This window comes from Falco peregrinus, chromosome 6 (genome assembly GCF_023634155.1).
Source record: "Falco peregrinus isolate bFalPer1 chromosome 6, bFalPer1.pri, whole genome shotgun sequence".
Lineage (NCBI taxonomy): Eukaryota > Metazoa > Chordata > Aves > Falconiformes > Falconidae > Falco > Falco peregrinus.
In genome coordinates, this window is record NC_073726.1 from 80,320,718 (window position 1) to 80,339,343 (window position 18,626).

General features: G+C 40.5%; 1 protein-coding gene and 2 long non-coding RNA genes across 4 annotated transcripts in view; 2 read left to right on the forward strand and 1 right to left on the reverse strand.

Annotated features, from left to right (window-relative positions):
- The window catches only part of LOC114012713 (uncharacterized), a 30,831-nt gene extending 17,060 nt beyond the window's left edge, over positions 1-13,771 (reverse strand). The window contains exon 1 of the long non-coding RNA XR_008747918.1: positions 13,646-13,771. This is a non-coding gene — a long non-coding RNA (uncharacterized LOC114012713). The remainder of the gene's footprint in view (positions 1-13,645) is intronic.
- On the forward strand, positions 501-12,866 carry LOC114012714 (uncharacterized). 2 transcript variants are annotated; one of them, XR_003555365.2, is made up of 3 exons: positions 501-5,476; positions 10,292-10,441; positions 12,603-12,866. It is a non-coding gene; the product is annotated as an uncharacterized LOC114012714 (long non-coding RNA). The 2 variants fall into 2 exon arrangements; XR_003555366.2 differs by lacking the exon at positions 12,603-12,866 and adding an exon at positions 11,011-12,593.
- A 383-nt stretch (positions 13,772-14,154) lies between the features above and the next one.
- The window catches only part of PPARA (peroxisome proliferator activated receptor alpha), a 38,916-nt gene continuing 34,444 nt past the window's right edge, over positions 14,155-18,626 (forward strand). The window contains exons 1-2 of the mRNA XM_027789458.2: positions 14,155-14,406; positions 16,798-16,924. The gene's annotated coding sequence lies outside the window, so the exon portion shown is untranslated. The remainder of the gene's footprint in view (positions 14,407-16,797; positions 16,925-18,626) is intronic.

Sequence of the window (18,626 nt, forward strand, 5' to 3'; positions counted from 1 at the left end):
GCAAATATTTTTGTTATGATAGAATCATTATTTTAGAGGATGGCACAATTGTCTTAAAGCTATTCACAGAGTACTGTCAAAAACTACGGTTCGCTAAAACTGGATTGTAGGTTTTACTTTTGTGGTTTTGGTGACTAAGTTACTCAGATTCTGCTGTCTGTGCTATAAAGTTTGTCTGCTTCTGAGAACGCCCTTGAAAGAGGGACTGAAACATTTTGTTCCAACCAGAGTGTAATTTAAACAGAAAGTTTCATTTTTAGGTTTAAATAATTTCCAGGCGGGCATACTTTGTTATTTTTACAGAAGAAATTTTATTAGGATTAAAAAAATGTTAGTTTACAGGAAATCACCTATTTGTTTTCTTGTAATGTTATAAGATAAATGCAAGAAGTATTTTTCAATGAGAGAAAACTGGTTCTATTAAATCTGAAAGTCATAGTGTGCTTTCCAGCAAATCTGAATACAATTTCAGTAGGTAGGCACTCATCTTCATTTCATGCAGATGGTGCTTGCAGAAAAGTCATGTGAATATGCTGAATGTTAAAAAGCCATTCTGAAATATCACCTATCAAACTCCCACTCATTTGTCATCAGGCCTGGAATCTCTGCAATGCATACTGCACATAGGTTTTAATTTTTTTTTTAGTGGTAAATTTTCCTATAACCTGAACTGTTCCAGCAAGAAATACTTATCCTCATGCACAACTTTTCTGTTTGTTTCGTAACAGTACCAACATCTTTTCTGTATCCAAGCAGAAGAGCATTAAGGAAGAGAAAGTCACTTCTCTTCCTCTGCTGTGGACTTGGCAAGAAGCCACCTCATTTATGGTGCCAGGACAAGGAAAATAGTAATAATACAGAGAAGAATACAAAAGAACTACCATTGTTTCACTGCAGTCCATGCGATAGATAAACACGACAAATTCCACTGGAAAGAGACAAAGTTGTAAGTTTCTGAAAAGCAGCAGAAGGTAAAGCCCAGTGAATATGAGGTAAAGAGAAGCTATATATCCTAATCAATAGAGCATTCATAGCTCCTGTTTTGTGCAGCTTCCAGGTGCTGGGGCGAGTACAACAATGTGCTTACAGCAGTATGTTACAACACTGTTTCTTTTGGTGTTCTGTGGATGTATCCATCCATGCTGTAGGGCCAAAAAAGATGTGCTTACAGATCTGTTTGGGCTTCAGCATGTACCATCTCATGTGGGGTCTGAGGACGTGTTTTGCCTGAGGTAAACACAAAAGGTGTTTTTATTCCATACATACAGTCCTTATAAAACCTGCAGTAGCTAAATTCACTTTGACTAGTATTTAGAGGAATGGCTTGAACAACTCGTGAGTACAACTTGTCAGTGTTCTTGGCAAGCTCTGCAGGGCTGAATTATCAAAAACAATTTTATGATGATGACTATACACTGACTATACACTTCTGAGTGTGACCGGTGCAAGGTTTCTTTGCAGGCTGGCAAACAGGAAGAATAACTCTGTTAACACTAGATGATTGCACTTCGGAAAGCTAAACCACTGCAGATAGTTTGGGGTGTGTGTGTGTGTGTGTGTTTGTTTGTTTTCCTGAAAAGCAATGTTTTTTAAGTCCATTTAATGCTGGAAAGGTTGGTATGAAGTATTGCATTCTTTGCTTCTGCCTTCATCTCTCCGTAAGTTTTGGCAGGTTTTTTGGAGGCATATCAGTAGAAGGTGAATATATACAAGAAATATATGCATCCATATATGTTACCCCTGGCACAGGGATTATAACTGTCTTTGTGATGCAGTCTGCCTAACTGTCCTCCCATCAGCTGTTTTACAGGCTGTAGTTTTTGCTGTGTTGACCACTGATACTTTTAGGTAATGATATGAGAAGAAGACAAGAATGTAATTTTGCTGTTTGTTGGTTTGTGGGTTTTTTTAATAACTTTCAGGTTTTGTCTCTCTTCTACATCAGTGAATCTGGCAAGGGAAGAATAATCACAACACTTTTATCTCACAGAACCCCCCAAAGAGATAAAACCTGCTCACCGTATATGAGGCGGACAGGTTGCATGGCACTAATAGAGACAAAAGGGCAGAAGTGCCAATAGCTGTCCTACCTGCAGGCTCTGCTTAAAGTTCTTCACTGTCAACAAAGTACAATTTGAAGGTTTCCGTTTCTTTCCTCCACGATGTCTTTATATCTGCTACATCTCAGCAGTGCATTATTTTCCTTTTTGGCATACCAGCTTCCCACTCCTGAGCCTCAATCTTAATACCATCCACAAAAGTCGATGAAGCATGCCAAGTTCCAAAGCAACATTAACAAAATGTAAGTGCCACATTAAGCTTTCACCATGACCTTTATTGTGACCCTTGTGTTTCCCCACTCTTCCTGGGTGTTATCTCCTGTTGTAGTGTACCCTCCTCTGGGAGGAGCTATCCCTTTTTTTGCTGTAAAGCATTCTGCTCTGCCGTGATGAATAAAAAATAACAACAGTGGGTTACAGTATGCATGGCATGAAGGACGTGGCTGCCAGGAGCAAAGGCTTGATCCTCGTGTTCCACAAAAAGAACAGCTCAGTGTATTTAGCACATTGCTTCAATGATTAATCCAGTGAATAAAGGTGGAGGGGTTTTTTTCCTAAGGCACATGAATATTTTTTTAAAGTAAGTTCTAATTCTGCTGGAGCAACAAAGCCTTAGAATTCAATTACCTAATTTTTACTAGTCTTATAATGACAGGTGATCAGGAATGGAAAAAAAAACACATAAAATAGTGGACTACTATGTCAAACATATTTTACTCAAATAATCTTTTTGGTATCCAGGAGCTTATCAGAAACCTCGTATCAGGTACGGGCTGCTCTGGGCACAGCCTTTTGTTTCTTACTGGAATGGTATTCAATTCAGTTATCTGAATTCAGACACTGCAAACAGATGTATATTGCAAGAAGCATTGGGTATAGATTTTCATAATTTGTATTATCAAACTTGTCCTTTAATGTAGGGTTTGTCCCTTCGCTACAGTGTAGCTCTACCTGGAGGCTATTTAGTAAACAGCTTTGCTGGACTCAGGCCCATTGGACACTATTTAACATTGTTTCAGAAGACAAAATCGGGGCCACCAGATGAGCAACCGAATCTAAAAGTGATTTCAAAGTACATTCTCTGGTGGTACAATACACATCTTTCCAATTTATGGTCATGAGTGGATATCAGAAAAACATGAAATCAACCATAATTTATCCAAAGACTGCCTGACTTTCATGAACCGTGGGGACAAATAAAATGTGAATACCTTCCAGAAGAAAACACTGTAGCTAGGTCTCAAAGGTAACTAAAATCTGACTAAATTGATTTAACATCTGTATAGGTCAATTTCTAAATCAAAGCGTCATTAGTGTAATATATATAACAGCTGTGGAGTTTCTGTTTCTGGAGTGAAAGAAACAACGTAAGAGCTAGAAACAGAAAGAATAATGAAAAAGAGTTGTTCCAACTGGGCTGTTCTAGGAATTACAGAGTTTTAAAAAATCAGCATTGTATTAATATTTTATATTTAATCAGAGATAATTGGGTTTGGATTAAGTACATTTTTATTCCAGTATTCCATTCTGATCTTTCCAAATGTATGGTTCACCTTTATTTACTTAATAATACATATTTTCCTGTATATAGGTCATGGGATTGATAGTGGGATAATGACTGATTTGAGTCTTTGTCTCTTCTCTAAGAGCAAATAAAAGTTGAACAGTCTTAGGATTTTTAGCTATGTATAGGCAAAGAGCACTCTACAAAATTAAGTGAAATTATAAGACTTTGCCCCCAAGAACTGCATACTGAGGTAAACAGGAGCAAGAATTCTACTGCAATTATGTCAATAGCAGTCAATGAAGAGCTAACTAATTTAAAAAAAAAAAAAAAGTTTGCAAAAGAAATAGGGCTTTAAGGACTGATATAAAGATGACAGGAAAGGACAGTGGGTGCTTGTTAAGAGGGACATTGCCCCAGTCAAGGGGTTTGAAGACAGAGGGGAATAAAACTCATACTGGTGCTATGGGCAACCAAACAATCCAATAGTGATTGCAACCACTCCTCGATCTATTTTTAAATAACCAAAGCGAGTGGCCTCTACCACCTTCTTCCAAGGTGTGTTTTAACAAACAACTGAACTGATGTAACACCTTACAGCTGCAAGGGGGAAGATCTCACTTCTTCCTGCCCTCTGCTGAGGTCCTCCTCTCACCCTTGTGCCTGCTCTGGTGCTTGGTGGCTCCCGGCTGAGTGAACTCAAGTCACTAACATACAGAAAACTATCCAGTCTTTTTGGTAGGTTAGTGAGTCAAATGTTGACTCACTAGGGAGTACGAAAAATACCAAAGCCCAAAGAAGTTAAATGGTGGAGCCCATGCCTGAAGGAAGGGGTAGGAGGAGGGAATGGGATTTTCTGTTTTCAGCAATGCTGAGTGGCTACATCAACATCATCCCAAAAGACTACTCTGCTGACAGAACACCATAAAATATAGCTCTGTAGCCTGTGACACCTTGGTTTGAAGATTTCTTTCTGACTTAGTTTCCAGTCCAAACTTAGCCTATGGCATTACCCTTAATAAGAAAACCGATGCATTTTCACTTTGTGTTGTAATTAGAGCTTTACTGGATTAAAAAAAAAGGCTTGGATTTGTTTTTACTTACACCGAAGTGCTTGTCCTAGAGCACAGTAATATGTAATACTTAATCTAACTGTAAAATCTGAAGTGGACAGACAGCACTTGTAATTCTACCACCAAGTAATTAGGTGATGTCAGCACACTCACGCCCTTGGTTAATCTAGCCTCATTTACCCTATAATAACATAACAGTGCCTTGCCTTCAACCCATTTTATTCAGTGGCACAGGTAGCTCACTCTGTGTATGTTGCATTAAAGGCTGTGTGGGGGGGTGTATGTGTGTGTGTGTGTGAGGTGACAAACCTGCTGACATGTGGGAGAGTGACAGGGCACTTTATCTTTTACATCGCTTCAACAGGTAAACTCCCAGAATGTAAATATTTCAAGACAGGACATAAAGAGTAGGTATACAGACAAGGTTTTTTTCTTTCCCCATTAAATTGGAGGTATAGTGAGCTATCAGATACATTTGAAAATCCTAGTCTGGACATGAAACAAACATTTGTAATGCTGAACCCCAGGATAAACTGCAAACATTTTGTGTTCTTTAGCAAATATTTGAAGAGTTACACACAGATGAATTAGGTAATCAAAGAAACTGGAATCAGTAGCATGACTCAAAATGGATGCAAAACCCTATGATATAGCTCTGATTAAGCACTCTTTTGTGATGCTTCTTGTACTTAGCTTCTTCTGGAACAGCATCAGTGATCCACCTGGTGCGTTTCCCTGTCCTGTCATCCGTGTTTCCCAGTGGCTTGGGAACCTCTGGGGTCTCCAGCTGTGACTGTTGAAACAGGGAACCCAGACAACATGTATGCGAACCTTGGGAGGTAGGCAGCTGGCAGGACACCAGCTTTTAAGCATTTGCTGCTTTACATTCAAACATTATGAATTTTACCTGGCAGTTTCTAGAGCCAAATGTACCTTAACCCATAAACAGGAGGTAAAAAGGGAGAAGGGAAGAGAATTATGTTATTATATGCAAAAGTTAGTAACAATTTAAATAAAAAATGGGAGAATCCCTTTAAAACAACTCGGATTGTCTAAAACTAAACATCTGGTGACACTAGTATGCAGAAAAGACTTCAAAGGCCTGCTGCTTATGTAAGTCCTTGCTGTTCCCTTTTTTTAAATCATATATCCAGATTTTTATGTTGGCTCTTGCTGCATTTGAAATGAGTGAAATGATCTGAGAAAAGAAGGTTTCTTTGTGTATTTTATTTTAACTGGCAAGACATTAGCTCAGGCATTATTATGAGGAAAAAAAAACGCTTGAAAAATACGCTGAATATTGCAAATATTATAGGAGAACATGCTGGATTTGCATCCAGCTCTGAATGCAACAATTTTATTTCTTTCAGGCTTGGTATCGAATTATTTCCATGAGGTTTCCAGAAGTGAATGGTGCATTTAAGGCACAGTTTCACTAAAGAGAGACAGATCTAGCTGCACAAGGATCTGTCATGTGCAATTTTGTTTACTTCTGCCTGTTTGCTAACCTCCAACTTCAGTGAGTCACAGTATTTTTACTGCCATGCTATCCATTCCATAGGCTTTAACCACTCCACTTAATTATTAACAAAGTCCAAAGGTATCCACCCATCTCCCACACAGATCTACCAGCTAAAGACAGCTCTGAAACCTCTTCTTATTTAAAATTGTTCTTCACAGTTTGGATAAATACAGTGTTATTTGTTGACACTTTTTGTTGCTGAAATGACGTCTTTCCTCAGTTCTCCAAAGCTCAGAAGGCTTTCATTGTTATGGTTTCTGTCTCTGCTTATATTCATCATGTCCAAATAACTGGGACTTGCCCATGCTCCAGTCCTACAGATACATCTGACTTTGCTCCTTGTGATCCAGTTGAAAATCACCTCCTCTTCCAGGATGCCCTATAGCTACCTTCTAACTAAAATATGCCTTTACTCTCTTTCCTTATCCCTCAGACCGTCTGCTACAGTCATCTTCCCTGATTCTTTGGTCAGGCTTGACTGTGGTTTGATGCCAGGCTGATTTCAGAAGTAATGCAGATGGAATTCGGCCATCACTCCTTTCATCACAGCACACCACCTCTCCAGAACATGTTGGGGGCTGCCATGAATTAGATCAGAAAATAATTTTTATTTCCTGCTGCTTTTTAATTTTTTTTTTCAGTGTAACAGGTCCCCTGATCTGGTTCGCAGCATGGCCCTGCAAAGAGCTGGAGCTGGGAAAATTGAGGAGTGGTGCAATATTGCACAAGGACAAAAAAAGGTGGAACTGGGTATTGGGATGTTTCTGAGGCCACAGGATCAGAAAACTGTGGCCTTTCCGCTGCTGGCCTGAGAGGAACCTTCCCTCAATGCCTAGCAAGTAACAAGCTTGTTAATATGTCTTACAGTGCAGTAAATCTACATGTGTTTTCAAATCTTATCATCTGACCTCCCTCTTGTGTTACTTAATGTCCTGTTTGCAAATTATTTTATCAAACACTTTAAACAATTTTAGAAGTACAGTCTTGCTTTAATCTATCTAGGACTTAGTTATAAGCAGTTTCTATTCACACAGCAAAGCTGAGCAGTGTAAAGAACAGTGAGCAATACTTGAACAAGAACGTGGACAGTCAAAGTGTGAAGGAAAAACTGGTACCTCCAAAGCATCATCCCAACTATATGTATGTTGCTTTTGCTTAAAAATCTGACTTGTAGATATGCAATGATTGAGCAAAGAGCCCAGAGATTAAATGTAATGATTGGTCCTCGTACAAGGCAGTTTTAGCATACACTCAGTGTATCAACTGTGAATGCTGGAAAAGACTGGGTGTAGCACAGTGTGTGTTAGTCATGGCCTGCAAACAGGGCAGGATAACAATTCAAGCTGAATCGTTACTCAGCTAATTGCTTTGAGTAAGTCTCAGATTTACACACCCTAGAATACAAACTCCACATAGTATGAGACAAATACTTGCCCTTTCTCGGGGTGGCAGGGTGGTGGGGCGAGGAGCATCTTAGGCGCTTTCTAAAACTGCATTTGCAGTAGTACAAGCAAACAGGAAAAGAAACTGCTTGCATTAAGGATCTCGAAGGACTGCAAAACTGATGAGATGAACTCTGGAAAATGGACTGGAGTGGATACAAAGTACCAGTGCCGCCCAGTGCATATCCTACCTGCTTGCCACGTGCTGCCACTCTGAAAGCAGCATGCAACCCGTTCTTCCCGTTTAATTGCCGCAGTAAAAAAAAAACAAACAACAAAACAGCTTAGCTTTAAACTCACCATCAAAAGCTACTGGACTTTGCACCAAAACAAATATACATGCACATGATTCACACTGACTCTGGGTGCTCTGGCAATAACACAACTTTTAAAACCACTGCATCTGCTTGCTAAATAAATGTGCTTACACCTTTGGTGCATGGAGAACTTGATCTGAAGTATACTTACTTAGTATGGGGGCAAACATAAGTTCCAACTTCAGTTTAAATTTCTGCACTTGGACTGAATTATTTACAAAGAGATGAGATCACGGCCAGATGACATTTACATGGTAATTCCCTCTTGAAATCTCCATAAAATATGAGCAAAGGCGCAGAAACTACTGAAGCTTACATTATGACTACAACTAAAGCCAGACAAGAATAAATAAGTATTGATTGAAGCATGCTGGGGGAGTTTACTGGTTACAGTGCAAGCTAGTCTAGGCATGCAAAGGAATACACACATGCTACAGAGGTATATAGGAGAAAATATAAGGTATATAAAAGAAAAGCAAGCAGAAGTTGCTAATAATGGGACTAAGAAACACAATCTACCATATGTTCTTTCTTGCTTCTGTGTTCTATATGTTGTGCTAATATACAGGCTCTTCAGGGAAAGGGCCAATTTTCTGCATGATTATTAAAGGGTAGCAGAGACAGCACAGGGTATTACAGGAAAAAAGGGTTGGGAATTGGAAGCAGATGCCAGAGGGGGGTACAGCATTGACGTAAATGGTGAAGACAATTGAGAGGGACAGTGAAACAGCTTTAGATGGAAAGGAGGAAGAGTGAAGGCCAAAAGAAATGTTGCAATAGTCAGCTATGAATAAGATATGAACCACAGTTAAGGTGGTGATGACATGGAGAGATTTTAAAGATGTCACCCAATAAGAAAATCTCACTGAGACAGATAAAACACCAAATGTGAACTGAGATTGAGGAAAAAGAGGCAATGAAGACTTAATTGATCCAACAGAGCAGAAGTAGGAAGGAGTGAGAAGCCTGGATAAGAAAAGAAAGTCTTTGTTTAAAATGGGAAACATTCAAATAGTCTTCAGTTCAAAGGATTGGAAACACAGGAATCAATAAATTAAAACTCAGTAAGCAATTAAATTAAGAATTAATTAAATTTAGAATACATCTATTTCCAAGGGTAACAGAAAAAACCCTTCCATATGGGAAGAAACTCTTATCCCTTTAGTCACACATCATGGCAAGTACCATGTGCATCAAAGGAGGGAAAGAGAAAAAAACCACAGTAAGAGAGTAACAAAATTTCTCCCTAGTTCAAGATACCGAGCAGTGATTTATTTTCTAAAATTGTGTAATTTTATTATACTAAGTCTAACTGATTTGTTAGCAGTTCTCATAGACGAAAAAAAAACCCAACCCATTAATAAATCTGCTAAATTCTGCTGAATATGGCAATAGTGTCCTGTACAAAAATAAACGTATAGAAAAAGAATCTTACACTGGAGGAAGAAACAATTCAGATGAGAGATAGGGAAGGATTTGGGAAAGAGAAGCAAGTTGAGTTTTAAGAGTAATTGCTTATTCCTATAAATTGTTTTCATGTTGATAATTTCCTCTGTGGTTCCTCCACATCCTGCAGAAGGCTTAAAGAAAAATCTTTGGGGCATAATGTTTTCCCGTTCTGTTTCAGTTCACCCTTAATGTGTGCATCCTGCATTACTGTAAGAAAGGTGCTTGCTCACTGCTAATAGTTTTTCTTAAAAGAACGTTTTTTATTAAAATGGAGAAATGAAGCAGACTGTCAGTAATAATGATGGGGGGAAGAGAACTGTCACATTCAAAAAATCATTATCTCAACAGTTCTCAACATTGCTGCCAATCATGTAGCTATCCATAGCGATTACGACAGCACCAACACAAAAAGAGTATCAGTTATTAGAGAAATTCTATAACATTCTGGGTTAAGAAGGGTTAATTGGTAAGTTTAAAGCACCGTCACCTTACATGCAATTGTTCATAGTCTTTTTGACATCAGAGGAGATGTACGGACATCTGAAATGTTTGATCTTGACACACAATGACAAATAATTAATTATTTCACTAGTAAGTAAAAAGTAATGAGCAAAGTAACTTTCAAATATGGATAGAAATTATCGGAATGACTGAGTCCATACCTTACATTGATGGGATAGCACGGTAAACATCTCTAATGAAAATTAAATATAATAACAACTTTAATTGCTTATTTTGTTGGGAAGTATAACTTCAGCTTAGATTTAAAAAAATATATATCCAATGTCTAAATAGTTTTGTGAAACATTAGACTTGTGTAAACATGTAACTTGCATCCTGGTTCCATACAAAACCTGTCATATTAAAATGAAGTGGATGAGCCTCATATGATTTATCTTAAAATGTTTTTATTTATTACCTTAGACTTAGAGCTTTGTTCTGATCCAGGAGAGAGACGTTCATCTAAAACCAACCAACCCTCAGAACCAATCTACCCTAAAACCAACAAGACAAAGTAGCACAGACGCTTCCGAAACAAGACTGCTACACTGGGACAGAGCTTCATAATGAAAGGTCGGGACATAGATCTCACAGGTCTCTTCTGTTTCACCAGTTTGCTTGGTTGTTGTTTCTTCTTAAGGGGGTTGATTTGGTAGGAGAGAACTACGCTTTTAATAATAATTTGCATACCATATCTGCACGTAACCCACGTATTAACTTAAATCAGATGTAATCATCTCCTGTTCATTATCACATGGGTCTTTTGGCTTTGATTTAATTTGACCAGGCACAAATGGGCAGGATTTACCATGCATAAAGTTATGATGCTTGGTTTCTGCAGTTCCTGTTCAAATAAATATCTAAATGGGAAGGCTCTGTTTTACTTATTATATTGACTTTGTCAGGAAAGTCTTTCACGATGACCCAGCAAAAATGAGGCACATTGTCTGTTAAAATCTCTATCATCAGATCAGCAAAAGAAACCACAGCAAATATTTGAGCACGGGGTCAGCCCACTTCCTGCATTTTACCCATAGTTGGAGGAGGTGGTGAAGGCGCTGCCAACTTTTGTTGCTATAGTTCATTTTCCAAACTTCTGAATGAGTGTCTGCTAACTTGGATCTGCTCATCTGCTTCCACAGAATTGCTACGAGACACTCTCTATCTGGCCTTGAAATATATGGAAAAGCTTTTTTATTTTGCAAATGAAAACATTTTGTGACAGTAATGTTGTGCATGACTGTGGAGACCTCTGACAAAGCCAGCTGGCTTCTGGAAAAGGAAAATCAGCGACTGCACAAGTCTGGCTGCTTGTTTCACAACTGTCACGCTGTTAGGCAATAGTAATATGGTTATTGCATATTAATAGAATATAACACTAATTAAAGCTTATATTAGCTAAAAGCCTAGTAAATAATCTAATTTCTGATTTCTAAAAGCTAGCACATTTAAATAGCTAATGGATGTTTATGATATTTAGTATGTTATTAAGATTTGAACTGTGATACAAATTTACACAATCCAGTCAGTAATCTACACTTAAAAAGCACTTTCAATACGAAAGGAATCAGTACAGTCTCCTGGGTAAATATTTTAATGCAGGATACACTCTCCTCCTTTACTACAGAAGCTTTCTGCAACACCAGCCATTTTTATGGACAAAATGTATGCAACTTCTTTAGAGGAAAACACTTCCGAAACAGCAATTAAGACAGCTCTTCTCTGTGTCTGGGATAACACAGTGATGTTCACTGACAACACGGTAGATGGAGGCTGCTACAAGTTTGGTTTCCAGTAAGTGTGGGATGGGGAGCCCACAGCTCATAAACAGGAAACAGCCCACAACTCATTTTAAATTCCAATAAATATTTTGTGGTTTTACTGCCCTTGGGACAGTGTTAGTGTGTGAGCCAGGACAAGGTCTGTGAAACATCTATTTGCCCCGCAGAAAAGCTACCCGAGTTCGACAGCTAGGATAAAGCCTAGACAGCCTGGCACACCGCTCACTGGCAACAGTGAAGCCCCAATGTGGTGAATCCCTCAAGATGTGTATATTCCCAGGAGAAACCCCACAACCATACCAAGATCTTACTTTTGACAATTGTACTGCAGCACTTGTACAATGTCACCTCAGGGACCAGCAATACAAGTACACGTGCAAACAGATCTCCTAAATCTAGTCTGAAAGTTCAATATGGAAACTCAAACACAAGTGTCCTTACTCTCCACAGGTTCCTTGCCAAAACAAGACTGGAAAGAGTTTTAAGAGCTGATCACATATCCAGAGAAACACAATATATATTTGTAACTGCACAGAAGTTTTTTCTGTTTGTGTGTATTTCAGGGGGAAAAGAAAGCAAGAAAGAAAGCAAGAAAGCAAACCAAACTGAATGGAAAACTAATCTGCTTAGATAACATCTTTTATGGAAATAGTCCCTGAACCTTTATCAGCTGAGCCCTGTTACACACAGACTGTGGGGAAATACGTAGGTGTTAAACCTGAGAATTAACTCACTAAATCAACTGATTCTTGTGTCACTGGGTGTTGGCCTGGCTTGGGACGGACCCATGGAGCAGCACTAATGGTTGCGAAGTCGGGCTGTGACCAGAACCAGCTTGAAACAGTCTGAAAAAGGTTTAAATAAATGTGAGGGGTTTCGTTAGCTTCTTTCCTGCTGTTAATACTGCCTTTTATTGGTTGGTATTGAAACATGCTTTCTGGTGTTTTTTTCAGCTTATAATACCAGTTGTTGCTGTACTGAGTGCTCTGGGGTCCAGGTCTATGTGCTTAACCAAATTTATGAGAAATTTATGAAATTAAATCTACTGCACACTGCAGTAGAGCCAAGCATCCAGGACAGCGCTGTCATTCCTTCCCTTTGGGGCCTGTGTTTCTGTTTTCAAAACAGCCACAATGTTTCCATCAAGTAAAAACAAGCAGAACCTGCATGCCTGTGTGTGTACACTTGGTGCCTGTAAAGTAACACTCCATTGGGAACATCCGATTTTTCTCCTCCTGGCACCCATGTTATTATGTGCCCCCCCCCCAACAGAGTGAGAATGTGAAAGTGAAAATGCAATTGTATGATGAAAAAAAAAAAGCTAGTGGTATTTTTTGGAAAGTGACGATCACAATCGTGAGGATCATCAAGAAGTGTAACGTAGATGAAGTAGTCAAAGGGGGGGTGGGGGGAAGCTGACCCCCTTTTAAAAACCCTTTATTTATGCTTCTGGTTACTTTTCCAAGATTTCAGAGCCTCGGGAAGCCCAAGTCAGTCACAAAGCCCTGTTCAAGGGCGTGCTGGACTTTATTCAGGATTTCGGGCTCTGCTTTGTTGACGTGACCCGCAGCAACTTTCTGAACACGAGGATGCTTTTCTCAGCCAGCCGTACCCGGGGGAGGTCCCTGCGCCACGGCCCGCGCGGCTCCCCCGCGCCTCCCCTCAGGGCCAGGGCCTGACCCCCGGGCCTGTGGCCGCGCAGCCCCGCCACGCACGGCCCGGGCGGGGGGGCGGGCCGGCTCGGGGAGGGGAGCGCAGACTTTGTCCCCCGGCACCGGGCCGCCCCCCCGCCCGGCGGAGACCATACTCGGCCCCGGGCGCTGCCGGTACACCGCCGGGGCGCGCGGAGGCACCGCAGGGGGCGGGGGGAGGACGGGGGGGGAGGAGCGCGCGTGCCCCCGCGCTGCGCCCGGCCCGCGCAGGCCTCTCCCTCCCCGCCCAGCCAATCGCGCGCGGCCGCCGCGGGAGGTGTGTGCCGCGATCTCACTTCCGGTACCTGTCACCCTGCCGGCCAGAGTCTGTCAGGCGCAGCACCGGGTACTTCAGCGCTCCTCCTCTCCCCTCAGCGACCCCCGCCCCGCCGGGCTGGCAGCGCCGGGCGGTGCCGCTGGCCCGGGCTGGCGGCGAGGGGGTGCCGGCAGCGGTGGTTGGGAGGCGTCGGGCGGGCGTGTGGCGAGAGCCGGGCGCCCCGGGGGACCGACGGCAGCTGGCAGCCGGGGGCGCGGCGGTGCTTGCCCGACCCGACCCAGCCCGGCCCGCTGCGAGCGACGCGGCCGCGACTCTGCGCCTGCCCGCGGGCCGGCAGTAACGCGCGGTGTCGCCTCAGGGGTGCCCCCCTTCCGCCCCCCGCGGTGCAGAGGCTGCCCGTAGCCCGGCTGGGGCTCCTGCGGCCGGGGCGGGCACGGGGAGGGGGCGGGGGCGGTGGGAAGGCGGCTGGGTGACGCCCCCGCCTTGCTCACACGGCGGCGGTTTTGCTAATGACCCGTCTTTTCTTCTCCTCCTCCTCATCCTCTCTATTTATTCTGTCTCTCTTTATGTATCTCGTCGCCGCGTTTTGAAGCCCTCTGCGAAAGTCCGGTGCTGGCGGAGGCGAGAAGGTGCTGGCTGGCCGGGGGAGATGCTTTAGCCGCTCCCGGGGCTGCGCTCGGGCTGGGCGCCAGCTGCCCGCCGTGCGGGGACCGCCGTGGGCGGCAGCCCGCGGTCAGAGAGGCTGCAGGACGAGCGAGAGCCGGCCCTGGGGGAGGCTGGTGTTTGTAGGTAAAGAGCGATCTTGGAAACTTTGTGGGGAGGCTTCAGGGTGCTGGGGGGTGGGGAAGAGAGGATAAGACAATGTCCTGTCATATAAGATGCTATTTTTCAGCTGTCATGTCTCTTAAATACATGAGTTGTCCTTAAACTGGTTTGAGAAATGAACTTGGGCACTAGGCAGAAAATACGTGCTTGGAGGTTACCTTTATTGGCTTGGCTTGGTCAGGCAGGTTGTGCTTCTACCCATCAGTTGTTCAGAGAAAAGTCCTATATCCCTGGAGTGATGAGCGGGTTAGTGGAAGCTCCCCCTTTATTTGCTTTTGTGGCTTGATGAGAAAACCACGTTTTTGATTGTCCCTACTGGTCTGTCCCCTTGCTTTCTGAAAAGCTGGTGAAAAAGATAGCACTCAAAAAGGAACGGAGTGCTACAATGTATTGCCTTGCATTCATGTTAAGATTAGCATACCCTCACTGGCAGAAGTAGCTGTTCCTAAGCTCTCTGGTGAAAGGAGTACAGGATTCATCAGACAGGATTATATAAAATAATGATGTTTGGCACTTTGGTGGCCTTGGATGTCTTAGTAGTACAGCACAAATAAAGACATATAAGTTTAGTTGGGAAGGAAAGCTGTAATCAAACTGTACTTACAGAACATGCGCTGACTTTCTTCTTGGCATGTAACACTGATTACTGGGTTGAAATTTGTGTGGCCTTTGCAGGTAGCCTAACTGATAAACTATAAAAGGTGTTTCCTTTATAAATTCTGAATCACTGACTTAATATTGAGGCTACCTGGTCTCATGCTGAAACTGACGGCAGTTGTGGTTCATGTGATGTGGTCACAAGTCTACTCAAAGCTAAACCAGTATCATAACCTTTGTTATTTGGCATGAGCTACCAAGCAGTCATTGGCTCTTAGTTACTTTCAGTGGCAACTTTTTGGATTTTAAGTAGCGCAACCTAGTGTTTCAGAAGGATGAGAGTGTGCGCAGACCTTATCAGAGGTCTGTAGAACTGCGTAGCCAGCACGCTCCCCATGCTCCCTTTCTTTTCCCATGTTTGGAAGGAACACTTTGTGTAGTCCAAAAAAAAGTTCTTATCAGTCTGCTGATGCCTTATATTGACCGTCATCCTCTACGGTCAGGTAGCATAGGGAGTTACAAACCCTTATGTCCTGAAAACCTCATGGTTTTATTGCTTCTCTTCAGTAGTTCTTTAATGTCTTCATTTCTTATTCATGCCCCTCAGTACTGTAGTCTTCTTAAAGGGCATTATGAATTTTAAACCATGGAGAAAAGGTTGCATTTCAGCTGTGATTTTGTACCATTATACTTTTAATATTTTATGTGTTGAATGTTGTAAAAAATAGTAGAGAAGATAATGTCCTACGGGAAAGTAGGATACATGGCCTAGGATGTTCATCTTGTTTTGGAAAATAGATCATAGTGCTTACTGTTGACCTGAAGGGGTCAAGGAGGGCAGTGTAAATTTTCTTAGAATTATTTTAGAAGAAGCTCTTACTTCAAAGTGCAAATAGCACTGTTTTTCTCTTTACTTTGCCTTAGCTTACCTGCTAAGATTTGAGTTCTGAGTTTTGTTTCTCTTGCACGTGGCATATTTGTTGCAAGGGGGAAAAAAGAACACCATAATTGTCTTGGAAAATAAATGAAGTTTAATTCATATTTATTTTAAGTACAAACATATTTTGGTACAGCATTTTGGAATTTTAACATTTGTAATTTAATCTGATTTTTTGGCAAATCTCTCTGAATCTTTAATTTGTTTGGTTTTTAGTTGAGTGGACAGGGAAGTCAATTTAATCAAACCATTATTTATTTTTGTAACTATGTATGCTTTTTTTTTTTTTTAACAGGCCTTATAAAGTACCTAAAAGTAAAATCTCTAATTTTGGTGTATAAATGGTACTTAAAAGGCCAGTTGCAAAGACACCTTGTAGGACATGTATGTGTGTGTACCTTAGAAACAGTAACTACTCTAACAATTTGTCCACAGAAAGACTTAGACATTTGTGAGAATGCTCATTATGAGGAAATGTACTTTGCTTTATAACAGGTAATTAAATAGCACAAGGTTTTCACTGTAGTGGTCTTAGTTGAGTGCTTTTGAATTTTTTTAGTATGAAGAAAAAAGGTCAGTATGATACTGGGATATACCAGTCATATACCCTAGTTAGCTAGATGTCAGTGTAGTCCTGCTGTAAAACTAGGTATTGTATTAAAAGCTTCAGTCATTTAAAAAATATTTTTAGTCCAAATGAAGTGACTGCATTTTTTTCTGAAGCATAGAGAAATATAAAAAAGCTTTATCTTACATGATATAAATACAAAGTTAGAATAGTAAGCTTTGGGAAATTTTGTGACTTTTTTTTTTTTTTTAAGAAAGGATGTCAGCAGCTTTATTATTAATGAAGAGACACTTGTTATCACCAATGTGCATGTGAAATGGAAAGGGAACACATTCTGGAAATAGCTTCTGTTTCAGCCTTGCAAGATGCTGCATGAAGTGGTGAGTACATATGTGGACTGGGAGCTGTCTTGGCATTGTTTTTGAACAAGTAGAGAAGAATAAACATTTGAGGTAGAGGTAGAATTGCTGTAAAGAGTGATTGATGTATAGTCAACCGACAAGGGAAGTAATCTAAGCAAGCAATGCCAACAAAGAGTTGATAAATGGAAAACAGTAGCCCAATCAGGAGAACAGAGTAAGTAAATTTCCTTATGTTCTGATATCTGTGTTAGACTTATACATAAAAGTTGCATAAAGATGTTATCCAGTAGACTTTTGAATTCTTAATATTTTGAAAGTAGAGTGCTCAACATTTCACAGGACCAGGTCTGTAAAATTAAATTTTGAATGTTTTATGAAGTAGAATGCTGAATATTCACTGAATGAATAAGTACTTACCCAATAAGGTTAAGCTCTAAATCATGAGTATCCTCAGAATAAAATAAAATCTCTCCATCTTGAAGAGTGTGATGTTTGGCATGTTTCACAAACATTACATTGATATGAGGAGATTGTTGTGTGACTAGATTGTATGTGGCATTGAGTTGTTGCCAAATCTGATTCCACTTCCTCATACCAGTTCTCATAGTTTCTGCTTATGAAACAATATTTATTTTTAAGTGCGTTGCATGTGTCTTTTAAGTATCTAGGAAGTATAATTTCTGTGTCCGGTGAAGAGCTTTTCGTGCACAGATTAATACAAATTATAAAATATAATTCATTGGTGTTCTAATCCTGATTGAGGCTTGAGTTGTTATATGACTGGTTTGTGTGGTTGTTTGCTGTGTTTTAAAATGCTTGTAGGCACAAGCTGTAAAAATGTTTGTTTTTTTTTACCTTGCAAATTACCTGTTTGGTAGTTCTCATCTTTCATAGTTTGTTCTGCGGTACAGTGTTCATCTAAATTTATTGGTTTAAGTTCAAGTTGGCTCATGCCTGTGGAAACACTAACCGTATGAGGTAGATTTGCAAGCATTTGACAAATTACTTATCCCTTTCTAGAAATGCTGATATACTTTCCTGGGTTTTTTTAAAAAACTAGAAACTAAGAAATTATTCTCTTAATCTTTCCAAATAGTAAAATAAAGCTGTTCAAAAATGTGTCTGCTTTGGGGAACTCAGAATAGTTAGCAGCTACTGAAGTTGTAAGGTTCTTTGGCATTTGTTTCCAGGCAGCTGAAATACACATGAATGCGAGTTAGTCCAATATTTTTGTATTTCATACTTTTGTATGAATACTTTGGTCTGTTTTCAGTTTGTTGTTAAGTATGTAAAAGGAATCAGAACTGCTGCTCTTCAGTGTGCAAATTAACTGCTGGTTGAGTAACTTTTTACTAACCTATGAGTGTATAATATCCTGGAGCTGAGAGCATTTATTGTTGTGAATAGTTTAGAGTTTGATGTATTTTGCATTGAAAAATGGTACCACAATCTGTCCTAATGTTGTTTAGATTTAAGTAAAATGGATCATTTGGAATTATTCTGCAGCCTATGATTAATGTTTGGAGGCAGGGCTTACTGTTTTGTTGTATGTATCCATGCATCCAGCACAGTTATGCTGTCTGAGTAAGTTCTATTATCTGTAAATAGGCTTGTATTGATGTTCATTTTTTGTTACACAAGTAAGTGCTGCATGCCTGTTTTTTTTGGTTTGTTTTTGTGTGTTGGTTGTGTTTTTTTTTAAAAAAAAAATCAATATTTT